The sequence below is a fragment of the Stenella coeruleoalba genome (genome assembly GCF_951394435.1).
Source record: "Stenella coeruleoalba genome assembly, chromosome: 1".
Classification (NCBI taxonomy): domain Eukaryota; kingdom Metazoa; phylum Chordata; class Mammalia; order Artiodactyla; family Delphinidae; genus Stenella; species Stenella coeruleoalba.
In genome coordinates, this window is record NC_137169.1 from 169,222,722 (window position 1) to 169,237,273 (window position 14,552).

Consider the following 14,552-nt stretch of genomic DNA (forward strand, 5'->3'; position numbering starts at 1 on the left):
ATAAAATATACATTACAAGCTCAGTGCCGTTTGATTTTTTTTTAAACATGTGACATTTAATTTTTGGACCTGTGTCCAGCTGTAGGACAGCAGGCTCGTTGTGACTGTAATATCAGTGATGGAGTTTTCCTTTCTCTCCCCACACTTGGCGCTTTATTTTATTTATTTATTTACTTTTGGCCACGCAGCTTGCAGGATCTTAGTTCCCCAACCAGGGATTGAACCCGTGCCCTTGGCAGTGAAAGCACAGAGTCCTAACCACTGAACCGCCAGGGAATTCCCTGGAGTTTTCTTTTTATTGCAATTCTTAATTACGTTGATACAAACCTAGGATCGATGCATGCAACTCCTAGAAATGATCTTTTTTATTTCAGACGTTTGTAGTAAATGGCTAGATTTCTGTCTGAAAACTCTTCTCACAGATTTAACTTTAGCCCTCAAAATTTAAAAACAACAAACATTTTGGTTCCAAACAATGTTGTGAGCTAAATTCAGTTCAACGATTGCTAATGTCTCACGATTTGAAGAACAAGGAAAGATGTTCCCCAAAATCACAGAATGGTAAATATATTATTTGAAATATGGGGAGTGAGAGCATGTATTGTTTCTACTTGGTTGAACTCAGAACTAAGTCCTAATGTAAATTCAAAACCTTTCTAAAGTGTTCCTTTAACATGACTGGCAGCGTGTTTCATACTAAGAACATTGGTTGTATGGCTTTTGAAATTTTTCTTTATCTCTTTTGCTTTGGGTTTAAAATCATGTCTCCTTTATCTTCCAATCAGGAGCATGAAGAATCAGCAGAAATCATTGACCCTATTAAATGTCATTCACAGCTGCACCTCCCTTTCCGTCTGCCATATTATTGTTCAGTGAGTCTTCATCTCTCAGATGGCTTCATTTGCTTTTCCCCTCAATGATGAAAACTTGGTATTTTGACCCTGTTGTCATGAGGGTGCTTAGAACCAATGCAATCTCGAAACTATTAAGCGCTAACAGTACTTTTCCACTTTCAGCTCTTTTCTATCAATGGCACAAACTTAAATTCCAGTCTTCCTAACTAAATTGTGCAAAAGAGCATGCCTGTGTCCCTCTAGGCCAAAATATTTATTCCCTGATGGGAGAAAAAAGGGAATTCCCCCCATCTCCCTTCTACCTGCTCTTGAAAGGGAGAAGGCATTTGTGGTAATGTAATGACTCCCATCTTCTGATACTTATTTAACACCAATCTGCTTTAAATCAGATTGGATAATCCAGGGAGAGACTAAATCACTAAGAAGTTACAGCAGGTGGTAATGTTTTCTGAGAGGAGGTTTATTTAAAATGTTAGTTTCAAATCATTGCTTTTGTGACTAATTATCTGACGGTACTAGTCCAGAATAATATATACCGTCCTTCTTAACATTGATCTGAACTCTGATCACAAAACTTTTGCCACATATGTCTGTCTTGATGCCTGGCAGTACCCTTGCTATACTTGAAGGGATAAGTTTCACCAACTAATAGTAAAGAAAAGGTTAATTTTATTCATCGGTACCTCCATTTATCATCATAAATGATTTACACGTTTTTCTTAAAGACTAACAGCTAAAGATCATCACATTTTTACAATTAATTTACTCACACATGCTAAGGTGAGGGATAGATGTCCCTGAATACAAGTCATAGGAAAACATCAAATATTTACTGTGTGTTACCAACTTCTGGGGTCTATGAACACTCTCGAAGGCATAAAATACAAGGGAGGTATTTATAAAGGAAAAGAGCTCATACAATTTTAGAAAACAGCTGATATGATATCTAAGCAAAATGGTGAAAGATTACTAAAGAGATAAATTGTGCCACACATGTCCCCCACGCCCCACAAGCAATATAACCCTTTGGAGGGAGGGTCAATACTGTGGAGGAAAAAACCTAAGGGGTAACCTTTCTAACTAAAGGAAAATAAAGAGAGCACTGCCTTGGGTGTCAGAAGACCTTCCTCCAATCAATTCATTTCTAAAAACCTTTATGTGGCCTCCCTGGGACCCCAGGGCATGACACGTAACCCTTGAGTGTCCAGGAGACTCAAAAGAATTATAAAAGGCTAAAGGATTCTTAGAATCAGTGCAGCCACCATATTGACTTTCTCCGAAGGATTTCTACACGCCAGAAGAAAAAAAAAAAGTTTGTCAAGATGTTTTCGCTTCTCATAAGAAAGGGAATTTAAGTTGCAGGGCGAGACAAGGGCAAAATTCTGAAGTTGGCCAAGTGTGACTTTGGATCTTTTTCTCTCTGTTCATGATCTATCCTCCCGTCAGTAAGTGCCTCTGCCCCCTGCCAAGCATTTAATGCTCTCGTGTGGCCCAAGCCCTTCCTCTGTGCATGGGGACTGAGGCATCTACTGAAGGTAACATGAAGAAATCACTGACTTGGTGTGTTCCTCTTCCAGTGGTATAGGCATTAAAAAATACATGGTGCATTTTATGTTTTCATATTAGGGCCAAGGACGCCTGAGTGATTAGGGGCTGGAGGCCTTCCCCACCAAACACAAGCCCAGGCCCTTTGAGCCGTATCACTCATGGCTACACCTTGCCTGAATGCAGTGTCATCTGTCTGGGCACCCTTCCTCTCTCTCTGCAGGATTTGTTTCCTGCCCGTTTTCATAGAGTCCTTCCGAATGTCTCCAAAATCATTCAGAAGGAGGGACCCTTCTCCACCACTGGACATTGGTTTATTTTTCTGGTTAGACAGGAAAATAACTAGTGCTGAAGAAATTTTAAAGAGAATATAACTCAGTGACTTTTGTTCCCGAGATCTCTAGGGTAATGTGTATTATCTCAGGGGCCACCAAATTGGGACCTCTTTTAACCAAAGGAGCTTTATTTTTATATTGGGGTGCAATAAAATGTTCATTTTTAAAAAAGGGTGTTCCCTGTTTAAAATAACAATGATCTCACCAGGTATAATAGAACAAATCTCTAAGTATGAATGTGAGTATTAAATTCAATAAGTAAGTTCTGTCAAACTTTCATTTAAAGAAAGGAGTTCCACGAACTTATGGTTACCAGAGGGGAAGGGTGGGGAGGAGGGATAGATTGGGAATTTGGGATTGACATGTACACACTGCTGTATTTAAAATAGATAACCAACAAGGACCTACTGTATAGCACAGGAACACTGCTCAGTATTCTGTAGTAACCTAAATGGGAAAAGAATTTGAAAAAGAATAGATACATGTATGTGTATAACTGAATCACTTCGCTGTACACATGAAACTACCACAACATTGTTAATCAACTATACTCCAATATAAAATAAAGATCTTAAAAATATATGCTTACTGATAAAGTCAATCAATGAAAAAACAAACAAAAACACAAAATAATAAACGTGGGATCAACCCAATTTTCCACTTACAGATGAATTGATTAAAAAAATGTGGTATATACATACAATGGAATATTATTCAGCCTTAAAAAGGAAGAAAATTCTGACAGAAGTTGTAACATGGAAGCATCTTGAGGACATCATGCTAAGTGCAATAGGCCAGTCACAAAAAGACAAATGCTGTGTGATTCCACTTATATGAGGTTCTAAAAGCAGTCAAATTCAAAGAGTCAGAAAATAGGATGGTGGTTGCCAGGGGATAAGAGAAGGGAATGGGGAGCTATTGTTTAAGGGGTATGGGGTTTCAAATGGGGAAGATGAAAAAGTTCCAGAGATGGATAATGGTGATGGTTGCAGAACCATGTGAATGTACTTATTGCCACTGAATTGTACACTTAAGAATGGCTAAAAACATAACTTTTATTTTATGTATATTTTACAATATAACAATAAACATTTTTTTAAAAAGGTAAAACAAAATAAGGAAAGGAGTGCTCTGCTAAACAACAACACAATACTCATTGGGTAGAGTAAGAGATCTTTAAGGATGAATGTGAAAATTAAAATAGTACCTTCTATGAGTTCTAGCAAACCTTCAAAAAAAAGAGATCATTTTTATACTATAGAAACAGCACAGAGCCTGCCTGACACGTGGGTTTTTTTTGCCGAATCACCATTAGTTCCCTTTCTTCTCCCCCAGCCGGTGGCTTTTGTCATCTTGCCGTATTTTTTCCCATTGTGATCTAAGAACTACACCCAAACCCATGGCAGCTTCCCAGGACATTCACATTTTGAAGAACACAGACGTTCTCCAGGAACTGAAAGTTTCTTCCCATGCCTCCTGTTGCCTGGGGCCCTTGCCCTCAGCCTCAGGCCTATAGCTGCTGTATGTAGCCCCACCTCCAGCCAGCCATGCTTGGGTAGGCCCCAGAATAGGAGTGGAGCAGCTTAGAAAGATTAAGGTGCCGCAACAAGCTGAAACAATCGCAAGGGTTGCCTCTACCCTGGCAAAGGGGAGGGTATTATTTGCAAAGCCCCCTGATGGGTGGCCCAGGTGCTAGCTAGACAGGCTCAGGAGACAGTTTGGCAGCCACCCTGGAAAAAATGCCTGTGTCTCTGCAAATAAATCTGCTGGTGGAGAAAGCACTGGGTTTTCCCCAGTGCTTGTGCAAACAGTACTCTGTGCTTTGCTGGTATCGGAAATTCCTTGGTGTGAGCAGCTCTAGACCATGAAAATCGGAGCTATGGATTTCTTGTCATTGTTGTTACCCTTGACCTGTTGGGAAATAATTTCAAAAATCGATAGTCCTATTTCCAATTATTCACAACATGAAAATTGTTGGTAACCAGAAGAAACATTTTCTCTAAATCCCTGTTCACTGCTCAGCAACTGACAGTGAGCAAGAGAGTCTTGAAGTCTGACACAGAGGAAGGTTAATGATCATGAACCCAAGCATGGTGTGGGCATGTGCCTCTGAGTATGGGTATCTGCATTCTAGAAAAAATTATGAATAATATATAGATTACCAACTATTATTTATATCTTTTCCCCACTCAATAGCCAAGAATTTGTAGAATCAACATTATGGTTAGATATGTGAAAAATCTCAGTGAGATGGATGCATCTCTAAGCAAAATGAAGGTATCAAAATTTACACTAGAAGTAAAAAGTTTTAATAGAACCGAGATCCTAAAAGAAATTGAAAAAGCTGTCCAAAAAACAATACAAAAACAAATATAATCTCCTCTCCTCCAAAGGCACCCGGCCTCATAGGTTTATGGGTGAATTTTATTCAATATTTTAAAATATTGGATAAACAGTTCAGATACCTACATCTATACATATATATATATATATCCCAATTTTTTTATGAAGTTCACACTTATTAATACAATTGCAAAACTCCTAAGTAAATTCCAATCCACCAGTAGAGTAAAAATAAAATACTATACTATACTATAAACAAGCAGGGCTTGTAATGAAACTGAGATGAAGGAAGACCCAGATTTACTGATTTTCTGGGTGAAAAGCAGGAAAAAGTTTACTGATATGCTGATTTGTTTTTTCTACCTTCTAATGACAATGGAGACAAATATATCTTATTGGGGCTGTCAGCTAATTTTTTCTGTTATTAGGGCCAAGTAGCCTTTGCTCTTTCAGCCACTTCAGTTTGCCAGGTTGCCTAATTCAGAGGCCGTGTCTCATTTTAATATGTCTTTTTGGAACTCCGAGTCTTTAAAAGAGTCAGATTCATCTAGTAGAGCTTTAAGGATTTCCCTCAATAATTTTTTTTTAAAAAGAATAAAAAAAGGAAAAGAAATCCAGAAAAGTAATGCTAATTAAAGATAGGCTATTTCTTCTACATAAAAGGAATCATGACTTTTTCATTTTCTGGAATATTGACCTAAATTATAGTATGAGAGGAAAGGATAAGATACCAGGCTCTAAAGAAGTATTGACTTGGCCAGCACTGACCCCAGGCCATCTGGTGAAGCTTATGAGAGTTTCCATTGCTTAGAACTTTGGAGAGGGACGTGGCAATATACTTAATTTTTTTAAACGTGCATGTTTTTGCCTCATCAGCTCCACATCTAGCAATCAACCTTATGGAAATAACTGAGTGCATAAGCAGACAGGAATCACAAAAGCACATATTCAGTTAGGTTAAAATGTGTGATTTTCTTTTTTTCTATAACTCAACTTAATCTCTTCCTCAAGCTCCTTTTTTGTCTGATGGTAGCAAATAATCTAGTCACTTTCAGATGTGCTCAACCTTTTCAGACGAAGTTCCATCCCTTTCTGCTGCTTTCCCTTAGGATGGCATCTAAACTCTTGGGTATTAGCAAGGAGAAGGAGGCTTCTGGTTCTTGGCTGGTGTTTAATAGTGCCAGGTCCTCTGATCCTTGAGCAAGGAGCCCTGAGACTTCTGATTCCAAGGTGTCATCAGGCCACCAGTCTTTGTTTGCTAACATGGCTATTACTGCATTGAGCTTCCGGCCTGCAGGGTTCCTACCACTTTCCACGAAGGCATCTTCAGGCCTTCACTGGCTCACTTTCTTCCCCATTATATTTCCGTCAGGGCTCTGGACACAGGGATGTTGGACTCTTTTCTCAAGTCACTCTGAGGTCTATGCTCTCTGCCCCTGGCACTCATAAAGTCTGTAGGTACCCTATGGAGCCACACTACGTTGGCCCATGGCATTTCTGCATGGCTACTATATTCTAGGTGCCAGGCAGCACATAGATACAAATCCCTTCTTTCTTACTCCAAACGTACTTGGCTGCTCTGTCACCTCCACCCAAACCCCAGGCTCAGCCCAGGACAGAAGGTGCAGGGCCCCTTTGTAGGGAAAGGGTCTGATTAAGTGCCTCTTGTCTTAGCCATTTTGTCCCCTAGACTAGGAAAACTTCTTCCAACCAGTGAAGGTGGGCCAGGCTGGCTCCTCATCTGTTATCACTCTGTTCTTTGTTGAGGATGAGGCTTTACGCCTTGATTCCTTTGACTTAATTTTTGAGACTAAAAGCACTCTTTTCTATCACAAAAAAGTTAGGCTCTGGCAAATTAAAAGCCTTTACTGTCAAGACTATCGTCTCAACACTGAGTTTTAAGACTCTATTTTAAAATTCAAAAGTCAAAACCTTGATTCTTTGTTCTCCGCATTTGCTCCATGAGTCCCTTCTAGAAGCAGTGCTTGCCCGTGACTGAATGAGGACAAGTCACAGATACTGGTTTGCAGCTGGGAGGACCTCAGTTAATATGTCTAAATTTTATGTGACAGGTTCAGAAATACGCATTGCAGGATTGTATGTAATAATAGAAAATGGTAGACAAACTAAATATCCATCACAAGCTGAATTGTTAAAGTGAATTGTGTTACTTTATGCCTCTTTCAGCTGAACTTGACTTGGGTAGAACTGACCCCAAGAATAACCATTTCCCTAATATGTCATCACAGCCACACAAAAATTGTATCTGGCTTCTCCAAAGCTTTATTTGTGCTTTCAGTGGTAAGATTTGTATTTTGATTCCATGGCCTGTGGAATATTACGCAGCCACGAAAAATCTGAGGATGAGCGATAGCTATGTAGTGAAATGGAAAGTTTCCACAATACGTTCTTGAGTTTTACAAGTAAATGTGAGAATATGTCATATAACATGACTCCACTTTGGTGTTGTTTTTCAGCTGATATATCTATCTATATCTACAAAGTTCACGTACGCTTGTGTACAGGCACACACACGTGTGTGCACACACACACATACACACACCACCACCATAGTAAATGCTACTTTTGAGGAGTAGAAATGGGCAAGGAAGCGTTTAGGTGAGGGGGTAATTGTCACATTTACTTTATAGATTTCTGTAATGTTGGAGTTTCTTTTTAGTGAGCAAGCACAACTTTTGTTTGTAAGGGGCCTACCTACCAAGACAAAAGCAAAGAGGGAAAGTGCGCCCTTCACTTCAGAGGGGAATCAAGGTCCTGCCCTGGATGGATGCATCCCCTGTCTTGTCTTGCTCTCCAGTGGGCAGTCTGCACTACCCAGCTGGCCTCAGGTGTCACGGACTCCTGAAGAAAGTAGGAGGCACAGAGCCTGATGGACCTGCCTCGGAAGCTTAATCCATGACTTGTTAGGCTTTTAGTCTTTTTGAATCACCATTCTTTCTTTCACAAAATAACACCTACCTCTCAAACTGAGGAGTAAATGAGACGTGTTGTGTGAAGTGCCTGGTATAGAAGGTGCTCCTAAACAGTAGGAGGAGGAGAAATTCAGGTAGGAAGACGTACTGATAACCCTGGGAGCCATGATTGTCCCCACAGGGCGGTTATTGACACGGTAACGCACCATTGGTGGCCTATTCCTCTTTCTTTTTTTCCCTCAACTTAGCAGCCCAGATCCACCCTAATTGAGCATCTGGAAAAGGAAACAAGCAGGGTACACACACAGGAGTGAGCTCTGCACTGTCCTCAAAACTAGCTCTCTCCAGGTGGTGTGTAGGTGTGGGTGTTATGGATGGGAGGGAGGCATCAAATACACCCAAAGCATATGCTGTGTTTTGCTTGGGTCAGTGTGATAATGGGTTTGCAGTTCCCCACCACGTATGAGGAAGAAGTAAGGAAAGAGACAGGGGAACTTTATTTACGAAGACCAGAGTTTAGGGTGAGTGATCAGAAAAGATATTAACTGGGGCTTCCCTGGTGGCGCAGTGGTTGAGAGTCCGCCTGCCGATGCAGGGGACACGGGTTCGTGCCCCGGTCCGGGAACGCGGAGCGGCTGGGCCCGTGAGCCATGGCCGCTGAGCCTGAGCGTCCGGAGCCTGTGCTCCGCAACGGGAGAGGCCACAACAGTGAGGGGCCCGCGTACCGCAAAAAAAAAAAAAAAGAAAAGATATTAACTTATGAAACAGACGGCACCAAATCACACTATAAGTCTGGGTACAGGGTAAGAGAGGGCAACAGAGAGGATGGTAAACAATGCCCATTCAGACGTCAAAACTTGCTCTGGACTTAGTGAGATGTGACGCTTACACTTCCAGGAAATGGAGACTAGGGCAGAGCGTGTATGGAGGCAGAGCTGGAAGGCAGAGGAAATACAGGCCACCCACATCCCCACCTGCCCTGACCTCTCACCCTAAAGCCTCAGGAAAGGGAAAATCAATAGGCTCCCGAAGTGCAGGAGCCCGGGGTCTAGGGCTGGAATCTGACCCATGCAGAGTGTTTACTGATCTAAAGACGGATAGGTTCAAATGAGCTCATCTTTATCTTGAGAGGAAATTAGGGAGCCCAGACCCAGACAAAGCCACATTTTATTCAATGAAAATTTAACACCACCAGCACCACTGCCGCCACCACCTCTTACCCCACAATGTACACAATATCACACAAGACATCTACCCTAGTAACCTCATTTCTGAAGTTCAGTTCTGGAAGATCAACAAATAGGGAACTATGAGCTTACAGAAAACCAGAAAAGTGATTCCAGAATATTTTACTTTCACCCTTCTTGCTGATCTGTATCCTCTTTCCCCCCCCCACAGTTTGCAAATATTGACTAAGTTCAAGGGCAGTGGTAGAAGGTCTAACTTCAGAGTTAGCATGAGGTGAAATACTTAAGATGGTGCAATCCTGTCCTAATGAAGAGCATATCAGATCCCAAGTTTGGTTATGGACAGTTCTTGTCCCCTGCCCCAGTTGATATTTGTTTTATCAAGTCAGAGACTATTTTTGTCATCATTGTTAATCTCCCTCTTGCCAGATCTGTTTTGGCCGAGGGCATGCACTTGAGGTATGTTAGAAGAATGGAGTGCAGTATTGTGGGAAAGAATTATCACTAATTCTGTCTGCCTACAGCTTCCTCAGCCCTGTTCATCTGATCTTAACACACTAAGCAAACTTGTAGATGGAAAGTCCTACAAGTCCGTGACCTGGTTCCAAGAAGTAGACTTTTTTTTTTTTTTTGCGGTACGCGGGCCTCTCACTGTTGCGGCCTCTCCCGTTGCGGAGCACAGGCTCAGACACCCAGGCTCAGTGGCCATGGCTCACGGGCCCAGCCGCTCCGCGGCAGGTGGGATCTTCCCGGACCGGGGCACGAACCCGTGTCCCCTGCATCGGCAGGCAGACTCTGAACCACTGTGCCACCAGGGAAGCCCTAAGAAGTAGATTTTGAAGCTGAAAGAGCAAGAGAGCAGCATTCCCATGATGACTTTAGGTCCTCATTCTGTTGGAAATTTTTTGATTTGCCCATGGGGAGAGCTTGATAGAATATTTTGCCAATAAAGAAACACACTGCTAAATGGAAAGCTCCAACTCATTTAAACTCCTCTTTGGCTTCAATATTACACAAATCTTGTCTTAAGAATTCCTGGAGACGTGGCCTAAGTCTAGTAGTTCTAACAGGAACTGAGAATGAACTGGCACTTCTGACCCATGGGTTTTGGAGTTAGATAGACCCTGGCTCAAATCTTAATTTCTCTGAGCCTCAGTTTCTTCCTATGTGAAAATAATCATAACAGTGCTCTCCCTGCAAGATAGCCATGAGGATTAAATGTGGTATTATATCTGAAAGCATTTAACACAGTGCCTGTTGCTTAAAATGGGATTAATACATTTTAGTCTCCTTCCTTCCGCTCAGCTCCTCCAGCTGCTGGTGTATCCCCTTTCTCTGCTGCATACATTTGACATAGTGGAATCAGGCCAATGACACTTGAGGGGATACCATCCTGATAAGAGTGAATAGAGAAAAGGAAAGGTTAAACAATGTTCAGAACAGCAATGTTCACTTTTAAATGATCTGAGTGTAAACTGAGTGAGTTCCATTGACATTTTGAAAGAATGCAAATATATAAGTAAACTTGTAGTTGTGCTTTCTAGACCTGGACACTGCCAACAAAAAAATCTCCATGTGGAGACCTTTGGGGAGATTTTTAATCTACACACCATAGAGGCCACTGTATTCTGTTGATATTATTAATGATGTAACTTGGTTACCGAGTAAATGAAATGATAAATCTCCTGGATAGTTTGTTCCAAGGAGAGGTAATATTCTTTCAGACTCATACAGCCTCAGCTGCTATGTTCTACCTAGAGTTCCAACACTATCTCTTGTTTGAAGTTATCACATGTAAAAATTGTAGTAGATTATGTAACCCTTGGCCACTTCCTCTCCTAGCATTCTTGGAATGGCTGGAATCCACCAAACTATATCCTCTTTTTGGGCCTCCCGAGTTCCCCCAGGTGTCTCAAAGCAAACTTGCCTCCTACCCTTTAGATAAATAGCTATATGCAAAGTAGATGGTCAAATGTGTATTTTGTATAAGCCAGTCTTCAAAGGTTCTGACAGCAATAATGACTTCCATATGCAATACAATCAATTCTCCAATGTACACAATCTGGCCAGAGGGAAGATTGATACGAACAATTGAGCATTGAAAACGTATTTATGTTTGATTCTGGAGTGATAACCCATCAGCCTTGAGAGGAAGTCACACAGTAACCCCTGAATCTGGCCTCTGTTTCTCCACTTTTGGTAATTCCCAATATCACCAGAGCTAGACTGGAGGAAGGAATGGGAAGAGACCATAGAGGACACTCAATAAATATGTGGCCAATTAGCATATATTTCAATTTATTTTTCTATATGTTAAACAATGAACAGCTAGAAGAAAAAAAATGGAAATAAAGTAACACTAAACCTATAAAATATTAGGAATAAGGCTAAAAATGGTGCTGTAAAGACATAAAGAAGACCTAAAAAAATTCAGTCAGACAATAATGATAGCAGTAATAATGATGATAACAGTAACTAACATTTATTATGTTCTTATAATGTGGCAGGAATTATCTACATGATTTCTTTAATCTCAGAAATTTTATGAGGTATTTATACTATTACCCTCATTTATAAAAAAAGGAAACTGGGGCACATAAAGGTCAGGTAACTTTTTGAATAGAAAGATCCAAATTCATAAATTTTTATTTTGTCTAATTTGTCTACTATTTGTCTAATAGTAGATACATATAAACTATTAGCCTTACTATAAAAGCATCTATAAATCAATTAAAAAATTGTGCCACTCAATGGTAAAATGGTCAAAGGACACGAATTGTCAGAATACCAGAGAAGAAATGAAAGAGGCTAATGAGTATCTGAAAATATGATTAACTTCTCCAGCAATCAGAGAAATACAAATTAGAAAATAATACCATTTTTGTCAATTTGATTAGAAAAAATGAAAAATATTGATATCATCCAGTTTGGACAAGTGCATGGGGAAATAGGCACTCTCAGACATTATTGCAGCATTATAAATAGCCTTTTTAAGGGACAAATTGACAGTAATTGTCAAAATTTAATATGATCTAGTAATTCTACATCTAAGAACTGGAAATGTTCACAAAATACATTGAAAGTACAAGAATCTTCATTAAAGCATTGTTTTCAACTGCAAAAAATAAAATCTCTCAGTAGATGAATAACTGAATAAATTATTTTAATTTTTTTTAAATAAATTATTTTATATCTTTTTTTTTTTTTTCAGTACGCGGGCCTCTCACTGCCATGGCCTCTCCTGCCGCGGAGCACAGGCTCCGGACGCACAGGCCCAGCGGCCATGGCCCACGGGCCCAGCCGCTCCGCGGCATGCGGGATCCTCCTGGACCGGGGCACAAACCGGCATCCCCTGCATCGGCAGGCAGACTCCCAACCACTGCGCCACCAGGGAAGCCCCTATTTTATATCTTTATATGGGATACTATAGAGTGATTTTTTTTTAATGATGTAGATCTTTATATATCAACACAGAAAAATATCCAAGACAAATTACTAACTAAAAATGTCTAGGAGCAGAATAATGTAGTACTATATTCTGTTGATTCTAAAAATCATTTCATTCACATTTCAACACTTCTGACATTGTGAGGCATCATGCAATCAACAGTGTCTAATAATTGTAATAGGTGGCATTTTTCTCTTCTTAGTAAAACATAAAATTACGGCATGCTTTACAATTGATGCAGCTTAGACTTGATGAAATACAGTAAATCATATGATCCCACTTATATTTAAAATTATATTTATTTATGTATTTAATAGAATGAGTAATTGAGAACTTAACTGATGCCTTTCTTGTGTACCCGGCTTTAACGGAAATGAAGAGGTGGGAGGAGAAGAAGAGGGAGGAATAGAATTTTCTTCCTTTCCCTTTAAGCGTCATCTGGTCTTTATGTTCTTGAATTTGGCTCACTCATTCCAGGGGACTTTACGTGCCTCTAACCATCAGATCTATGGGTTGATAGCACTATCTTTGAGAAAAAAAGGATGGAGGTGTTTGTGCCTCGAGGGGAAGAGAGGGATGTAGACCAACTCCATGCCCTGGTGACTGGAGGAGATGGGAAATTAGGGTTTGGGTGAAGAGGTGAGAAAGTCACTTCCCTGAAGTGAAAGGATGGGTGGAATTGCTACAGAGGTGCCTGTGGAGAACAGAGTGCTAAGCATACAGTGCCGATGGCAGAAGCAAAGATGTCTGCAACCAAGCTTGTCATAGTGGCAGAGATGCCCCATCAGACCCACTTGCCTTAGTAGCCTTTAGCGTTATAAGCAGGAAGCACTGGGTACAGAAACATAATTGATTGAAGACCCAAGGCCCATCCTCAATCTTACTGGATAAGCCTTTGATCAACCTCAAGGGAGACAGAGTTCCCTCAGGTAATCAAGTTTAGATGCCCAGCCAGCTCTGCTGCATGGGCGCTGGGGCACATTATAAAAGAAAATGTCTTACTTACTGCTTCATTCTGAATGTTCTGGACCAATTTGCACCAGAGAAAGACAGATTAGATAGATAGATTGGTAGATAGATAGATAGACAGACAGACAGACAGATAGATATAGATGATAGATAGATACATAGATACATAGATAGATACATAGATGATTAGATAGATACAATAGATATAGATAAATGATAGATAAAAGAGAGATACTTGGGATTAGAGAGAAAAATTGAGTATCTTTAATTTTTCATTAAATAATCTTTTTATTATTTGAATGTTTACAAGCTTAATTGCCTCTATCATTTTAAAACAATTTTTAAAAGAAGAAATTTTACTTTAAAAAAATGTGATAAGATGCAGATAAGTAGCTCTGTCTTAATGTATACATTTGCTTATTTAACACATACACATTGAGCGCATCTTATGTGCCCAGCACTCAGCATGGTCCAGGGGAGGTCTTGGACAAGACGAGGCTACCCCCAGGGAGCTCATGGTCTACAAGATGGCAAACATCCCTGAAGTAAAGCACTTACGTTGTGTGTGCCCCCTCACCTTGTGGTAAAATCGTAAGCCTCCTGCTGGTTGCTGCCCAGAGTTGTCCGGCAGCAAGTGTGGCTTCCCCAGCTCAGAACTTGAATTGGTGCATCCTGAAGGTCTTGAGGCTATAGTTTTGCCTGAACTCTGTGCAGTGCCCCCCCAACATGGCCTGCGGTGAGCTGCTGTCTGGGAATTAGTCCCGTAACTTCTCAAACAACTGCTGAGCGTTGTCGGAGAAGAGTCATTTCACTCCGGGGGCAGAGCATCTCTGAGGTCACAGCCACGCTAAGCTTCAGGGCATCCTTCTTTTTCATCCTTTCCATAAACATGTGTCCTAGGCTTCGCTGAAACAGCGATGAGTAAAGCAGACGTGGTT